The sequence below is a fragment of the Oryctolagus cuniculus genome, chromosome 1 (genome assembly GCF_051225735.1).
Source record: "Oryctolagus cuniculus isolate XC-2025 breed Fujian yellow rabbit chromosome 1, ASM5122573v1, whole genome shotgun sequence".
In the NCBI taxonomy this organism is placed as follows: domain Eukaryota; kingdom Metazoa; phylum Chordata; class Mammalia; order Lagomorpha; family Leporidae; genus Oryctolagus; species Oryctolagus cuniculus.
In genome coordinates this window covers 178,944,111-178,961,810 of record NC_142867.1, presented here as the reverse complement: position 1 = coordinate 178,961,810, position 17,700 = coordinate 178,944,111, and the positions used below count along the sequence as shown (strand labels likewise).

Genomic DNA, 17,700 nt, shown 5'->3' with positions numbered 1-17,700 from the left:
TAGCATAGCAGATTAAGCCGGCATCCCATATGGGCACCGATTTGAGACCCAGCTGCTCAATTTCCAATCCAGATCCCTGCTGATGTGCCTGGGAAAGCAGCAAAAGATGGCTCAAGTCCTTGGGCCCCTGCTCCCATGTGGGAGACCCGGAAGCAGCTCTAGGTCATTGGCTTCAGTCTGGCCAAACCCTGGCTGTTGCAGCCATTTGAAGAGTGAACCAGCAGATAAAAGATTGCTCTCTCCTCCTCTCTCTGTAACTCTGCCTTTCAAATAAATAACAAATAAATCGTAAAAAAAAAAAAAAACTAAGTCAAATCATTTTAAGTTGAGGACTGTTTTTATACATACAACATACAGTATATAAAATATATAAATATATATTTGTATTTTTAAAATATGCAAAACCACACACATATATATGCTTTTATATATATATATATATATCACTATTTCTTCTGACAAAAAGAATCTTATTAAAATTGTCTTTAGAAAATGGAACTGGGACCAGTGCTGTGGCATAGCAGGTAAAGCTACTGCCTGCAGTGCCGGCATCTCATATGGGTGCTGGTTTGCGTCCTGGCTGCTCTACTTCCGATCCAGCTCTCTGCTATGGTCTGGAAAAGCAGTGGAAGATGCCCCAAGTCCTTGGGCCCCTGCACCCATGTGGGAGACCTGGAAGAAGCTCCAGGCTCCTGGCTTCGGATTGGCCCAGCTCCGGCCATTGTGGCCATTTGGGGAGTGAACCAGTGGATGAAAGACCTCTCTCTGTGTGTCTCTGCCTCTACCTCTCTGTAACTGGATTGTGGGTTAGGGAAAAAAAGTTTTGTGAGTTTTGAAATTTTATTTTTTTCTACTCATTATTTTTATCTTTAAAAGTATTTTAATCATGAGCAAAGATTATGAACTGGCAGCTCACAAAAGCAAAAAGTATAGTTGATTAACATGAAAATGGAGGAAAACTGTTACTATAATAGTAATCAAAAATGGAAAAGTAAAATCAATTATTTTCTAATGAAAATTAAATTTTAACAATCACAACACTAACTATTAAGACAGCTTTGTGAAATAGGCATTCATAAGTTGCTCATGATTATATGAGTTGACAGAACTACTTGGACTATAACTGGGCAACTGTCTGAAATGGTCAGTGCTATTTAATCCAATAATTCCATTTATGATTAGGTTCCTTATATTAATAATAGAAAAATTGTAAGTAATCCAACTACCATGGTAGAATATTATGTAGCTATAAAATTCACAATCATATCATATTGTGGGGGAGGCTGAATCCGGAGAGGCCTAGAGGAAACTTCCTGAGCCTGCCTGGAATTTTTTTTTTTTTTTTTTTTTTGACAGGCAGAGTGGACAGTGAGAGAGAGAGACAGAGAGAAAGGTCTTCCTTTTTGCCGTTGGTTCACCCTCCAATGCTGATCCGAAGGCAGGAGCCAGGTGCTTTTCCTGGTCTCCCATGGGGTGCAGGGCCCAAGCACTTGGGCCATCCTCCACTGCACTCCCTGGCCACAGCAGAGAGCTGGCCTGGAAGAGGGGCAACCAGGACAGAATCCAGCGCCCCGACGGGGACTAGAACCCGGTGTGCCGGCGCCGCAAGGCGGAGGATTAGCCCAGTGAGCCACGGGGCCGGCGACTTGCCTGGAATTTGAAAACCTGTCTGTAAGTTTCAAATCCCTGGTAGCAAACACCCCAGCCCCAGGGCGCCTTAGCCTAAGGATCATTAAGGTAGAACAGGAGTGGCTAAAACCCTTTTGCATCACAACACCCCACCCCTTGCCCGCATCCCCTCATCCACTCTGTACCATCCGCTCTGTACCTCAGCTATATATACACCTCCCTTTTACAATAAAGTGAGACCCTGCTTCGACTGGGCTCCACATCAAGCCTGATAGTCCCCCGGGGTTTGGGGGAGGCTGAGTGGCGGGTGGTGCACTTCCCCTCCTCGCTCAAGGCAAGCTGCGGGCAGCCTGCGAGGAACAGTCACTGCATCATATTTTTTGGGTAACATGGATGAATGCTTAGGTCTGACCAAGGGTTAGTAAATTTTGGGGGTAAAAGGTCAAAGAATAAATATTGTATGCTTTGCAGACTATCTATTCTCTGGAATAACTACTAATAATCCCTGCAGCTTCAGCAAAAAAGTATCCACAGATGATATTTAAGTGAACAAGCAAAGCCATGGTCTGATAAGGGTTTATTTATGGACACTGAAATTTGGATTTCACATAATTTTCATGTGTCTGTCATGAAATAGCATTCTTCTTTGTTTTTTCTCCAACCGTTTAAAATGTTAAAGTCATTCTAAGCTCACAGGCCATACAAAAACAGGTGGTAGGTGGACTGGGCTCACAGGCTGCATTTCGCTGACTCTTGAGCAAGACTATATACATGAAAAAGCAGTACACAAAATTCCATATGGTACTTATTTTGAGATATTGGAATTGTTGAAATTTTTTCTCTATTCCTCTGCATTTTCCAAATTACACATAAGCATTTATAACTCAAATGCTTTATTTAAAAAGACTAATTTTATATATACTGAAACTATATATTTTAGTATAGTTATGACTCTGAAATGTGTGACCAAAATGAAAATGTAATTGATTAGTTAACGGTCTCAGAGGGTAGGTCTTAACCAAGTGTTTGGTGAGTTTTGAAAAGATTTTCATTTAACAGAGAACACTCTTATTTCAACATTTTCAGATATCAACAGCACATTCTCAATCTGACACTGAATGAATGCCTACACAATTATACTGAGTGACTTGCACCTCTACTATGCATAAACACAACTCCTTAGGCACAGTGGCTACTTGTGTGCCCTCATTCCACTCCAAATAGCACTTCCAGCTGCCAAATTACAACTCATGTGGTCAAAATGTATACATGTTACACTCTCTCAGGGAACTATTAGGCAAAAATTTTCTGACCACTTTTTCATTACTGAAGAATTTCCTCTTAAAGTTATAAACCTTTTTTAATTCAATGTCAAAAATTTCATAACAATCTGAAAGCTATAAACTTAGAACATTTAGCAGCATGTTTTTCTCTGAGTGGAATTACTGACCATTCATTGAGGTACAGAGAAGCAGCAGAAAGTTGAATCATTTAGAATTTAAAGTTAGTACCAGTCAATCACACATCTGAACAAAATTGGCAATGAATTCACATTTTACAAAATTTGAAAAACACTCTTTCCATGCCCCTCCTTTCCCTGCTATTAAGTCATGTTTCCTATTATTCCATCATATCACACCTAAAATCCCCAATAATTCTCCATGAGATGCTACAAATGGTGTTCTGTTTTTGAGTATTTACTTACTTATTTATGAGAGAAAGAGAGTGAGAGCGAGAGAATGAGAGAGGGCTCCCATCCACTGATCCAAGTGCCCATAAAGGTAGAGCTTGGGAGAAGGCCAAAGCTGGGTGTTCAGTCCAGATCTCCCACATGGCTGGAAGGAACCCAATTATTTGAACCATCACCACCGCCTCCCAGGGCCTGCACTGGCAGGAAGCTGGAGTTAGAAGCTGAAGGCAGGTATTGAACGCAGGCACTCTGATTATAGGATGCAGGCATCTTAACTGTTAGGCGAAACTTCTACCCCATACATAGTCGATCTTTACTCCTATTTCCCTGCTGACCATCCAAATACCAGCTCTGCATTCTCCAGGGCTGCGGACCCTTTGAGCAACTCTATGGCAGGGCCTTTCTGAAGGTACCTCCTACCTTCAGTTAAAACAATGTGGTTTCTCCATGTGTCAGTGAGAGAGAAGCACTTCAGATGTAAGAGCAATCATGTGATCTGGGGTCGTATCTGTGGAATTCTTTCAAGTCACTAGCAGTGGGGAGTATGCTCCAAAACAAATCACTTAGCTGGTAATGATATTTCCTTTACGTGCTAGAAAAGAATGTTATTTCTGATAAAACTCGGCCATTTCCAGCAGTCACAAACCAAACCCATCTCTCAAGAGAAAATTCTATAAAACTGTGAGAATAATATAACAACCGTAAAATTCCAAAGTAATAGGCCTACAGGTTATATTTCAGAAATCTACTCCCTACATTATCAAATCTACAAAGCAAAAGGCATATCTAAACATATCTATTGTTAGAATCCTAAATTAGCCTACTTGTTAAAGCTTTTTGCTAAATTTAATTTTATTGGCAGTATTTTTATGTATTTCTAGAGTAAAATATTACGCTACTATATATACATACATATGTACATTGTGAAATGAGAAGATAAGGTTCATTTAACATATCATCACCTCATATACTTATCTTTCTATGGTAAGAATATTAAAAATCCCTTGTTTAGCAATTTAAAAATATATAATGTTCTATTATTAACTGTAGTTGCCTTGCTGCATAAGAGATCAACCAGAACTTTCCTACTAACTGAGAGCTTGTACCAATTAACCAACAATTCCACTTTCCCTGTCTACCTGACCCCACAGCCTCTGGCAGTTTCCATTCTACCATCTAGTTTTAAGAGTTTAAATTTTCATATGTCACATATGAGACTATGTATGAAATATTTGTCTTTCTGTGCCTAGACTGTTTTTATAATTAAATAAATAACTTTATTTATAATATTTCAGATTTCATAAATGCCAACAATATAGCAAAGTGCCATGAATTTTAGCTGAGGAACAGCCAACAATCAAGATCAAAGATAATGCAATGTAAAAAGAATTCTGACAGGTGGTTTAAAATTATGTCACTGTCAGGGAAAGTAACAGAAGACAGATGCAGATAGCACTAGACTTCTTTCATATGCACCTTTAACTGTGAAACCATTCTGTGGAGGTTTGGAAAAGCTTAACAGATTTGGACTGAGTAATGTCCACAGAACACAGAATTCCTGCTATCCAGCAGTAGTTCTGAGACTTCTGCTCTTAAGTTGTGGAGCATTTACAGATACAATTATCCAGATAGTGACCCCCAATTTCATTTAGCATAATGTCATCTAGATTCATTGTTACAAATGACCAAATTGTGTTCTTTTTAAGGCTGAATGGTATGCCATTGTATATACACACCACAATCTTTTCCATCCATTCACTTTGTTATGGACACATAGATGGCTTCCAAGTCTTAGCTACCGTGAACAAGGCTGCAGCGAACATGGATATGCAGCCATCTCTTTGACAGACGATTCTAGCTCCTCTGGAAATACACTCAGAAGTGGCACTGCTGGATCATAGGGTAATCCTATTTTTAGTTTTGGCAGAACCTCCATACGATTTTCCAAAATTGCTGCTCTAATTTACATTCTCACCCACAGTGAACACAGGTTCTCTTTTCTTCACATTCTTGCCAACACTAGCTACCTTTCATCTTTTTGGTAACAGGCGTTCTGATGAATCTGACATGATACCTCATTGTGGTTTTAATTTATATTTCCCTGATGACTGGGGATGCTGAACAGTTTTTAATATATCCTTTGACCTTCTATGTGTCATATTTTTGAGAAATTTCTGTGTAGGTCCTTTGCCCCTTTCTTCAGTAGAACTACTTGTTTCCTTATTAGTGAGTTTGATTGCCTTATAAATTTTGGATATGAGCCCTTTATCTGATGTGTGATTTGCAAATATTTTCTTCTAATTCTAATTTTTTCTTCACCCTGCTAAGTATTTCCTCTCCTGTGCAGAAGCTATCAGGTTTCTACAATGTGCCAGATACTGTTCCAGGCACCAGAATACAGTGCTGAACACATAAACATTCCCTGTCCTCAGGATGAGTTACTAGTTCTTGACTAAACTAATATGCACCCTGAGCCATTTCTCCTTAAAACTGCAATGTGCTGAAATAGTATAGAACCACACACCTGCTGTTCTCATAGCATGCGCTTTGATGCACAATGGCTCTGGAAGTTTCCCAGTCTCAGGCTCTGTGGATACAGACCAGAATCAGATTTCCGTGGTTCTTCCCTGACCTGCTCACGTGACACCCATCATACCCATCAAGAACTGCGGGGCAGCTGTAATCCCTCCACCAAGGCCTGCCTCCACTGTATTAGAGGGGCTCCATGGGCCACGTAGGTGATGTCACGATACAGGTTGTCCATATGGCTATCCCTCCCTCTCTGTTCCTGGAACACTGTGGCAACTCTGACTGGAAGCCAGTGTTTTGCAGTCTGTCACAAGATGTTTCTCTCAGCTCCCCTCTGCAGGCCCTTTGCCTGAAAGGGCGGATGCCAGGCCTTAGGCCTGCATGGAGGAGAGGCATTGAGCAGCCCTCTCCACTTCGCCCTTCCTCCTGTGGCACTTGCTCACAAAGCCTCCACTAAGCTTTCTTCTCCATAGACAGAGCTCTCATCCAAATTAACTCCCTAACTGCCTGCACATCTGATTTTTCAGAAAAGCCTAGACTTGTCTGAAACACAGCTTGGGCTCAGAGAAGGGTCTCCACGAGACAATGATTCTGGCATAGCTCTCCAAGCTCTTGACTATAGCCCTTACCAGTTATTGAGGCGCCTCTTCATTTTCTCTAGTACAAATGCACTTTTAATTTGCATAAACACCATCCTTTCAGATTTCTGTTTCCTACTTCATCTCTTTATTGTATATCTGCTTATTATTTGGAAATATGTAACTTTCCTACTGAACACAAGAAAGAAATAGGACAGATGAAACTCTGAAGAAGTGTTAACCACAGACAATGAATCTGCAAGCCATGTGTGAGACATGGGAATCTGCATGCCCAGCATAGTGAGCTAGCACCCTATGTTACTTTACAAACAGGGTTGGAAGGACCATCTCGTAAGGCAGAGCGATAATGCCACCTTTTTTTTTTTTTTTTTTTTTTTTTGACAGGCAGAGTGGACAGTGAGAGAGAGAGACAGAGAGAAAGGTCTTCCTTTTGCCGTTGGTTCACCCTCCAATGGCTGCCGCGGCCGGCGCGCTGCGGCCGGCGCACCGCACTGATCCGATGGCAGGAGCCAGGAGCCAGGTGCTTTTCCTGGTCTCCCATGGGGTGCAGGGCCCAAGCACTTGGGCCATCCTCCACTGCACTCCCGGGCCACAGCAGAGGGCTGGCCTGGAAGAGGGGCAACCGGGACAGAATCCGGCGCCCTGACGGGGACTAGAACCCGGTGTGCCGGCGCCGCTAGGCGGAGGATTAGCCTAGTGAGCCGCGGCGCCGGCCCGATAATGCCACCTTTAAGCTAATGTCCTTTTCAAACGGGCCCTAGAACTTTCGTTAAACCCAAAGCTGTTCAGCAGCCAAAATGGCTAACTGTAAGTACTGGCCAGGCACATTTATCCCTGTAGCCTTCCTAAAATGACAGGGTGTGCAAGGGGCTCCGGGCACCTTCTGTCCTCCAGGCTCCCTTTTCAGACTTCAAACCTGGTCCCTACAGGGGAGAAGGCTGACAGGCACAGAAGTCCTAGGAACACAGTCCTTTCACCTGCTTGCTCTCTACCATGTCTCTTCTTGCTTTTCACTGTATGTTTTAATTAATTCCATAAACCATGTGATTTGAGTATTTTCATCTCTTCCATGAGATCTTTTGTTCTATGATCTCTCGGATAACTTGTCCAAGAGTGTGCTTGGAAGCTATCAATGCCATAAGGTAATTTCCTATACAACATCTTTGCTCTCTAGCGCTAATGAAAATGCTAATTTTTTAAAGGTTTATTTATTTATTTGAAAGGCAGTGTTACAGAGAATCAGAGGCAGAGAGAGGGAAAGAGATCTTCCATCCACTGGTTCTCTCTCCAGATGGCTATAACAGTGGAGCTGAGCCAATCCAAAGCCAAGAGCCAGGCACTTCCTCCAGGTCTCCCACGTGGGTGCAGGGACCCAAGGACTTGAGCCAACTTCTACTGCTTTCCCATGTCATAGTAGAGAGCTGGATTGGAAGTGGAGCAGCCAGGACTCGAACCAGCGCCCACATGGGATGCCGGCACTGCAGGCAGCAGCCTTAGCAGCTATGTCACAGAGCTGGCCCAACCTCCTGCTGTTTTTTAAAACTTACTTCAAGTATGACTGTTCCCCTAAAGATTCCCTGCCATCTATTACCTTACATGGAGGTCTAGATGTCCTCAGGTTATCATAACAGCCCCCTACCCTTTCACAATATGTGTAGCATCTTATCATAGTCCTCTGCTTGCTTAGACCTGCACTTTTTAATATGGTAGCTATATATAGCTATCTAATTGTAAATTAATTACAGTTTAAATTCAGTCAAAGTTCAGTTCCTCAGTCCCACTAGCCACATTTCCAGCATCACTGTACGTTCTAACCAAACAGTGCTGGCTGGGGTGCTCATTCTTTGAAGGCCCAGGCTACTCTGTTTATGTGTTAGCAGTGGCCACGGGGTGGCAAGTAGAGAAGAGATACTCCATATACCTGCCTGTTGTTGAATGAATGAAAGGACTTCTAATCCGTATTCCAAAAATAAATCCCAACAAGTAGGACATGTTTTCACATTAAACTCTTCTCTTGCTGAAAATATTTTTATTTTACAAAGTTTAATTCCAGCTTTCTTCAATCCCTCATTTCCAAAGTGTCAGAAGGGACCTCACTATTTTTCTCTGTGTTTATCTTTCGTGAGCTTCTGCTGGCTATCATTATGACACATTAACCTTAGGCCACTGAGAAAAAAAGAAGGAAAGTAGCCTTGGACAAAAGACAAGAGAAAAGTTACCTCGGCAAAAGTCCATTCTCAAGTCAACCAGGCACGAATCCCAGCTCCCTAAAGCTAGATTCTCTACATTGAAGTAAAATGCATCACTTATTCTACTGCATTAATTGTCAATTTTCATATTCTCTTGAGAAAAAGATTCTATTATAAGCTAAATGTGGAGGCAATCTAATTGTTTGATGTAAACCTTCAAAGTTTCCTTTGAGTTGAATGTCTATCTGCTTGGGCAGAAAAGGGGAAAAGAGGGAATTTACATTCACTTTGCTAAACATTAGCATCTTTTGTTCAATCATTTGAATGCAGGACAGTTAGGGGGAAACAGCGTACAGAACAAGGGTTGACACATACAGTGTAAAATCTTTTAAGGTGCTTGGATTCAATGAGGGAGAAAGTGAGACGGAACCATATTTCAGCTTCCTCACTGTGTTTCAGTCTGCGGGAACTTTGTGACAGGTCTCTGTCTCTCAGCTACACTTGACTGGCTTCTGCTGACATTCAGCTGTCAGACAGCAACCCTTTACCAGGCCCCTAACATGCTCCACAGCTTCACCCAATTAACTCGCTTTCACTTGACACGGCAGCAAAAAGCTTCATAATAGGTGGTCAAGGTGCATGGTGTCCGCCTGCCCTCGAACTGCTCACACACAGCAAGATGTTTAACTACTTTTCTTCTGGCCTGCATGCTCAGAACTAGTGTGACTGCAATTTGGTTATTCCATCTATCGGATTGGACAGAGATCTAAGAGATATTATAGTGATACATTAAACTGCTTAAAAACAGAACTCGGCATGACTGAAGTTAAATTTCAAGTCAGGTCTTTAGACGTGATGAAGAGGAAGACTTTAATTTTTAGAAGACCAAAACTTAATGCTGTCCAACAATCAATTCACAGTTTTTCAACCACATCATTAATAGTAGTATTGTATACAGATCACCTGACATAGAGTAATCAATAAGTAAGGGCAGAAAGTTCTAGGCATAATTCAAGGTACAGAATTCAGCTTTTTAATAAAAATGTACTTTTTGACAAACTCAGTAATATTTCTGTGTATTTTTTCATGCTATTCAGCCTTTCAGATGAAAACCATTGTGCTTGAAAACACGCGGCTCACTTGGCTAATCCTCCGCCTGCGGCGCCAGTACCCCAGGTTCTAGTCTCAGTCAGGGCGCTGGTTCTGTCCCGGTTGCTCCTCTTCCAGTCCAGCTCTCTGCTGTGGCCCAGGAAGGCAGTGGAGGATGGCCCAAGTGCTTGGGCCCTGCACCTGCGCGGGAGACCAGGAGGAAGCACCTGGCTCCTGGCTTCAGATCGGCGCAGCATGTCAGCCGCAGCAAGCCAGCTGTAGCGGCCATTTGGGGAGTGAACAAACGGAAAAGGAAGACCTTTCTCTCTGTCTCGCTCTCACTGTCTAACTCTGCCTGTCAAAAAAAAAAAAAAAAATACGTTTAGCTAAGAAACAAAACTGTTATGCTTATCTTGAGAAATGATCTGAGTAATTTGCACATTTTCCCTCACCTCCCAATATATCTAAACCTAAGCATATAATCAGTTTTCATTTATTTGTGCTCTGAAAATAGGAAATTATGAAAAAAATTAGTATTACATAAAGGAAAAAAGCAGTATGAACTGTACTGCCTTCAAAAGGCTAGATTTGTAAAGCTATGGGATAAAGAGGCCACAAAAATATTACTTGAAGATGGGGTTATTATTGACATTCAAATATAGAAACATATAGGGATTATTAAGAAAAGTTCTGATTTCAATTCCAAGTATCCTATTGGTAATCAAAATGGAAAATCTAAATACAGCATGGGAAATTCTAGCTTCTACCATGATGAACGAATTCCAGCAGAGATTTATCACGACTTCACACCAGCGTGACTACAACTTGCCCCTCACGCTAAGGTTTTGGAGTCAGGTCTTGAAGTACCAGTGCTTTTGTGGTATGCCTTCAAATTGAAGGAACTCCTTGTCTATATAAAATGCTAATTTTTGTATTGAATTCTACTCACTTTTTACTAGAAGCTTAAGGCAGAAGGAGCTGTTGAGTGAATTACAGGGCAATTAAGAAACTACCCTGAATCCATAGTATTCATGAATTCTAGCCAAATTTTCCATCTAAATCTATCTAGAATCTAATCTTTCTCCAGCTCCAATGTTGCTACCACTGCACAGATAATTCTCACTCCTCACTTGTACTTCTTTAATATTTTGATCATACTTCCTTGTATGGATTCATATAGAGAGATGTGTCTATACAAAAACTATCAGACCCCTAAAAGAAATCTCCTTAAGGATGTACTATAATGTGGTGCTTAAGATATGGGCATGAAAGAGTTCTGGGAAAACGGTACAGTAGAAAGCAACAGAAACCACCTAGACAAAAACTGCACTGGCAGTATCTGTCTGATATAACTAGTTTGGAACTCTGGAGTCTATTAAAGGCTTCTACCTTCTAGGAGAGGGTTTGGATGGTAAACTGCAGTTAATTTTACCCCTTAGAACAGTACCGATTACCCAACAACCATCCCCATCCCCATGACATACACCAATGTACATGTTCCTGGAGTGGGTTGTACACAGCTTACAGGAATCAGCATGGGAAAAATGAACCAGCCCTTCAAACATCAGAATGTATGCTCTGATTGCTGCTTCTGACCACTGGTACAAGGATGCAGGCAAACATTACTGGTGCACCACCCTGCATTGTGGCAAGCCCCTTACCCTTGGCTGAAGGGCAATCAGGAAATTTAAAGGCCTGGTATTCTGTCTCCCCTTTTCATTTTTTTTTCTCCTTTCCCACTTTGGGAACCAGACATGAAGGAAGAAGATATTCTAAAGCAACTACAAGGGCAGACTTTTGATCATAGTGGTTAATACGCCAGTTAAGATGTCCACATCCCACACTGGAGTACCTGGGTTCAATATCGGGCTCTAGCTCCTGACTCTAGCTCCCTACTAACGCAGACCCTTGTAGGTAGCAGGTGACGGTTCAAATATTGGGTTACTGCAATACATTTGGGAGACCTGGGTTGAGTTCCAGGCTCCTGGCTATAGCCAGGTCCAGCCTTGGCTGTAGTGGGCATTTGGAGAATGAATGAATGAAGGTGCTCACTCTCTCAAATAAATAAGCTAAAAAATAAAAAATAAAAAAAAATAAAAAGACCAGCCACATATGAGGAAAACTAGAAAGTGACTGCACAAGTCCAGGGAAAGACATAGGCTCAGAAAAGACACTTGGGGCCAGTGCTGTGGCACAGTAGGTTAATCCTTGGCCTGTGGTACCAGCATCCCACATGGGCACCAGTTCTAGTCCCAGTTGCTCCTTTTCCAGTACAGCTCTCTGCTATGCCCTGGGAAAGCAGTAGAAGATGGGTCAAGTCCTTGGGCCCCTGAACCCGTGTGGGAGACTGGAAGAAGCTCCTGGCTCCTGCCTTCAGATCAGCGCAGCTCCAGCCGTTGCAGCCATTTTGGGAGTGAACCAGCAGACGGAAGACCTCTCTCTCTGTCTGCCTCTCACTGTCTGTAACTCTCTCTCTCAAATAAATAAATAAAAATCTTAAAAAAATAAAAATAATAAACAATAAAAAAGAAAAGACAGTGAGTTTACACCTTAGGCTGATAACTGATATAGAGACAGCTTCGACAATTTTAAAAACACAATAAATGAAAACAAAAAACAGTCTTATGTGTGGGGGAAAATTTTATTTCCAGAGTTACCATATTATTACATTTAAATTCCTAGTTTCCTAAAAAATATAAAACCTTCACAAGGAATACAAAGAAACAGGAAATTATGGTTCAAAGGAATGCAATATTTTTAGCAAGACTTGATGGTAAGTCTGTGAGACAAAGACTTTAAAACAAACTTTTAAGGATGCTTAAGGAACAAGTAATGGAAATATTATTAAAGAGAGAAAACTAAAAAGAAGTCAAAGAAGAAATTCTGGAGTTGAAAAGTATAATAACTGAAGCAAAAATTTTACTACAGGTATTCAAAGGCAAATTTGAATAGGTTAGTAGAAAGAATCAGCAGACATGAAGTTAAAACAATGAAAATTCATGAGTCTGAGCAACAGAAAAAATAACTGAAGAAAAGTGAATTATTCTAAGAGACCTGTGGAATAACATCAAGCAGATTAATATATAGATTGTGGGAGTTACAGTAGAAGGGAGTGAGGAAGGGGGCAGAGGGAATATCTGAAGAAGTAACGGCTATAAGCTCCCCAAAATTTGATGATATATGTAAATATAAACACCCAAGAATCTCAATGAGCCCCAAGTAGGATGAACTCAAAGAGACTCACAGTGCTCACTGGGGTGAATATTTAGCAAAGCAGCTAAGTCGCCACTTGGGATGCACACATCTCTCTCTTTTTTTTTTTAAATTTTTTTTATTTATTTGAAAGACAGAGTTACAGAGAGAGGTAGAGACAGAGAGAGGTCTTCCATCCACTGGTTCACTCCCCAGATGGCCACAATGGCCGGACCTGCGCTGATCCAAAGGCAGGAGCCAGGAGCTTCTTCAGAGTCTCCCACGTGGTTGCAGAGGCCCAAAGACTTGGGCCATCCTCTACTGCTTTCCCAGGCCACAGCAGAGAACTGGATCAGAAGAGGAGCAGCCGGGGCTAAAACCAGCACCCATATGGGATGCTGGTGCTTCAGGCCAGGGCTTTAACCTGCTGCGCCACAGCGTTGGCCCCTGAATTGCTGCTTTCTTTTTACTCTTGAATGCGTAGCTGTGAAATCTGAAGAAGATATAATCCCGCTGATTGTGGAACGTGGTAACCTGCCTTTCCAATAAACTGAGGATTATGGGGAAAGAGAGAAGCAAATCTACGTTCAATAGAATGACTTAGCCATGTTCAAAATTATTTCAGGTCTGTGGGGTTCTTGCTTCTTAATTTCTTTACAAACACTGCTCATTTTTAAATGAGCAGTGAACCATTTGGCAAGTGACTCAAAATCAGTCCATCTGTTGGTGTTTTACTATCTTCATTGATAATGATCAGATCTGTGCAATCTCTTGAAATGCACTGTGGAATCATTTTTTTCAGAGCCAGTCCTCTTTTGTAATAAACATGTAAGTTTGGTGTAACTGTGGAGAGCTGTTCACAGAGTCTTGGTGTTCTCCCATGAGGTCTATCTGATGTTGTGTTGAGAATTTGGGAGAAATTTGTTGAAGCAAGAAGCAAATTCATCTGTAGCTTCCTCACAAGCAACCTCTTCATCATTAGGATCTACTATGGTTACTACAGTTTCATCATATTCGCACTGGTTGTCAAGGATCTTGGGTACAGGTTTTGGTGGAACCTTATCACCAAAGGCCTCTCCCTGCTTTTTAAGTTTTTTCTTAGCTGCAACTTTTTTTTTTTTTTGACAGGCAGAGTGGACAGTGAGAGAGAGAGACAGAGAGAAAGGTCTTCCTTTTTTCCATTGGTTCACCCCTCAATGGCTGCTGCCAGCGCACCACACTGATCCAAAGCCAGGGGCCAGGTGCCTCTCCTGGTCTCCCATGCAGGTGCAGGTGCCCAAGCACTTGGGCCATCCTCCACTGCCTTCCTGGGCCACAGCAGAGAGCTGGACTGGAAGAGGAGCAACTGGGACAGAATCCGGCGCCCCGACCGGGACTAGAACCTGGGGTGCCGGCACCGCAGGCAGAGGATTAGCCTAAGGAGCCACTGCACGGCCTAGCTGCCAACTTTTCCTTGCTCTGCTGCTGCTTCCACCACATGAACATCAAGTGTGGCGGCTGTTTGTTCTTATCTCGGAAATGCTGACACCTGGAGGAAATGCAGCTGCTTTCGGAGGCTGACCCCGCTTTCTGTCGCCCCATCCCCGGAGACTGCAGCCTCCTACGGTTCTTCAGTAGCGGCTTTCCTTTTCAGGTTTTTCTTCCCCACGGAGCCGGTGTTATCTGCTCGCTGCCTTCCCCATTATGTTGTTTTTTTTTTGCCAAGAAGGGGAATTTAAACATTTAGCTACCAAAAAAACCTCAGCTGAACCTAAAAGAAGGTATTCATGCAGGAGATGAAGGACAAAAATACAATATCTACAAAACAAAGAGCAAAATGATAGAAGTCCTTCCTTATCAGTACTTCAGATTTCACTTAAATTTAAAATTTAATTACTTTAAATGGCTTAAACACCCCAGCAAAAAAAAAAAAACATATTAGTATGATGACTTTTGAAAAATAAAATAACCAAGGCCCAGTGTAGCAGGTAAAGCCACCTCTTGAGGGACTGGCATCTCATATGGGCACCACTGGAGTCCCGGCTGCTCCACTTCCGATTCCCAGCTAATGTGCCTGGGAAAAGCATCAGAAGGTGGCTCAAGTGCTTGTGCTCCTGCTACCCTCCTGGGAGACCTGGAAGTAGCTCCAGGCTCCAGGCTTTAGACTGGCCAAGCCCCAGCTATTGCAGCCATTTAGGGAGTGAACCAGCAGAAGGAAGACCTCTCTTTCTCTGTCTCTCTCTCTGTCTCTCTCTCTGTAAGTCTTTCATGTAAATAAATAAATTTTAAAAAAAGTACATTTAGGGGCTACCACTGTGGCATAGGGAATAAAGCCACCGCCTGCAGTGCCAGCATCACATAAGGGCGCCAGTTCAAGTCCCGGCTGCTCCTCTTCCAGTCCTGCTACCTGCTAATGGCTTGGGAAGGCAGTGGAAGATGACCCAAATCTTTGGGCCCCTGCACCTGCATGAGAGACCTGAAAGAAGCTCCTGGCTCCCGGCTTCAGATCAGCCCAACTCCAGCCGCTGTGGCCATTTGGGGAGTGAACAGATGGTAAACCTCTCTCTCTGCCTCTGCCTCTCTGTAACTCTGCCTTTTAAATAAATGAATAAATCTTTTTTTTTAAAAAAAAGTACATTTAAAATAAATAAAAAATTTAAAACCCATAATCCAACTACACTGTACCTATGAGAGACTCACTCACCTTGGACCTTAAGATACAAATAGCCTGAAAGTGAAAGGATAGAAAAATATTCTATGCAAATAGAAACCAAAAGAGGGCAGGAGTGGCTATACTAATATTAGACAAAATAGACTTCAAATCATAAAAGGCTATAAGCAACAAAAGATATCACATATTGATAACAGATCAGCAAGAAGATATAACAATGATAACTATTTATGTACTTTATGACAGACCAACAAAATACATGCAAAAACTGACAGGACTGAAGAGAGAAGTAAAAGTTCTTCAGTAATAGATGGAGATTTCAATGTCCCACTCTCAAGGACAGATAAAACAAGACAGCAGTAAGGAAACAGAGAATTTAAGCAACACAAAAAAAATAGCTATATCTAATAGACACACACAGAACCAGCTACCCAACAACAGCAGCATGTACATTCTTCTAAAATGCACATGACATTTCCCAGGATACGGCACATGGTGGACCACAAGTCAAGTCTCAACAGATCTTAAAAGATAGAGATTAAACAAAGTATCTTCTCTCACCATAAGAGGATGCAGATAGATATTAGTAGCAGAAATAAAATGGGAAAATTTACAAAACTGTGGAAATCAAACAATACACTCCCAAACAACCAAGTGGCCAAAGAAGAAATCACAAGAGCAATTAGAAAATATTTAAAGCTAAATGAAATGAAAATACTAGCATACCATAATTATAAGGGACAGCAAAAGCAGTACTAAGGGGGAAATTTATAAGTACAAACACTTACACTAGAAAATAGAAAAGATATCCAATCAACAACTTAACTTTATAACTTAAAAACTAGAGAAAGAAGAATGAACTAAACCTAAGGCTAACCAAGGAATGAAATAATAAACACAGCAGCAGTAAACAAAAAAAGAGAAAAGAAAATGAATGAAACCAAAAGCTAATTCTTTGAAAAGAGCAACAAAATTGAAACTCATTATCTAGATACACTATGAAAAATAAAGAAGTCTCAAATCACTAACATCAGAAAAGAAAATGGGGCCATTACTACCAATCCTACAAATATAAAAATGCTTTTAAGAGAGTGCTATGAACAACAGTGTATCAATAAATTGGGTAACTAAGGTGAAAGGGACAATTTCTAGAAAGAAAAAACTTTCCAAGATTAAATAAGGAAGATATACAAAATCTTAAGAGACCTATAAGCAGCAAGGAAATTGAATCAATAATCAGAAATCTAACAACAGAAAGCCATGAAGCAGATGCTTCAGAAGGGAATTCCACCAAACATTTAAAGAATCAATGCCAATTCTTTTTCTACTTTCCCAAAATATTAAGGGGAGGAAGGAAAACTTTCAAATTCATTTTATGAGGTCAGCATCACCCTGATACCAAATGCAGAGAAAGACAATATAAGAAAAGAAAGTGATAGGCCAATATTCCTGAAAGATATTGATGCTAAAATCCGCAACAAAACACTAGTGATTGAATTCAATACCACAATAATAGGATCAGATGCCATGACTGTATAAAACTTACCGCTGGAACGCACAAATAGTCCAACATACAGAAATCAATCAATGGAGTGCACTGGTTAACACTACTTGGGATGCCAACAATCCATGTTGAAGTGCCTGAGTTTGCTTCCTAAATCCACTCTCAGTTCTAGCTTCCTGATAATGTATACCTTGAGAAGTAGCAAGAAATAGCTTGAGTAGTCATATCCTTGCCTTTGACCTGGCCCAGTTCTGGCTATTGCAAGAATCTGGGGAGTGAACAACCAGATGGGAGATCAGTATCTCTCCCCGCTCTCTGTCTCCCTATATCAAGTAAATAAAATAATTTTTAAAGATCAATTTATGTGACATATCACATTAACAGAAGGAAGGGTAGACATCACATGATCATCTCACTAGATGCATAAAAAGCTCTTGATAAAATTGAACATAATTTCATGATTAACAAACTATGACTGGAAGTACCATAACATAATAAAAGCCCACAGCAAGCATAGTATTCAACAGTGAAAGTCTGATAGCTTTTTCTCTAAGATTATGAACAAAGCAAGGATGCCTGCTTTTAGCACTTGTACTGACTATAGTACTGACAGACAAGAAAAATAAGTA

General features: G+C 41.3%; 1 protein-coding gene and 1 pseudogene across 6 annotated transcripts in view; both read right to left on the bottom strand.

The window, feature by feature from the left end:
- CCDC171 (coiled-coil domain containing 171) overlaps positions 1-17,700 on the bottom strand; it is a 394,098-nt gene that overhangs the window by 15,593 nt on the left and 360,805 nt on the right. The gene's annotated exons all lie outside the window — the stretch shown is intronic.
- LOC149128774 (ribosome production factor 1-like) overlaps positions 1-17,700 on the bottom strand; it is a 63,882-nt pseudogene that overhangs the window by 7,989 nt on the left and 38,193 nt on the right.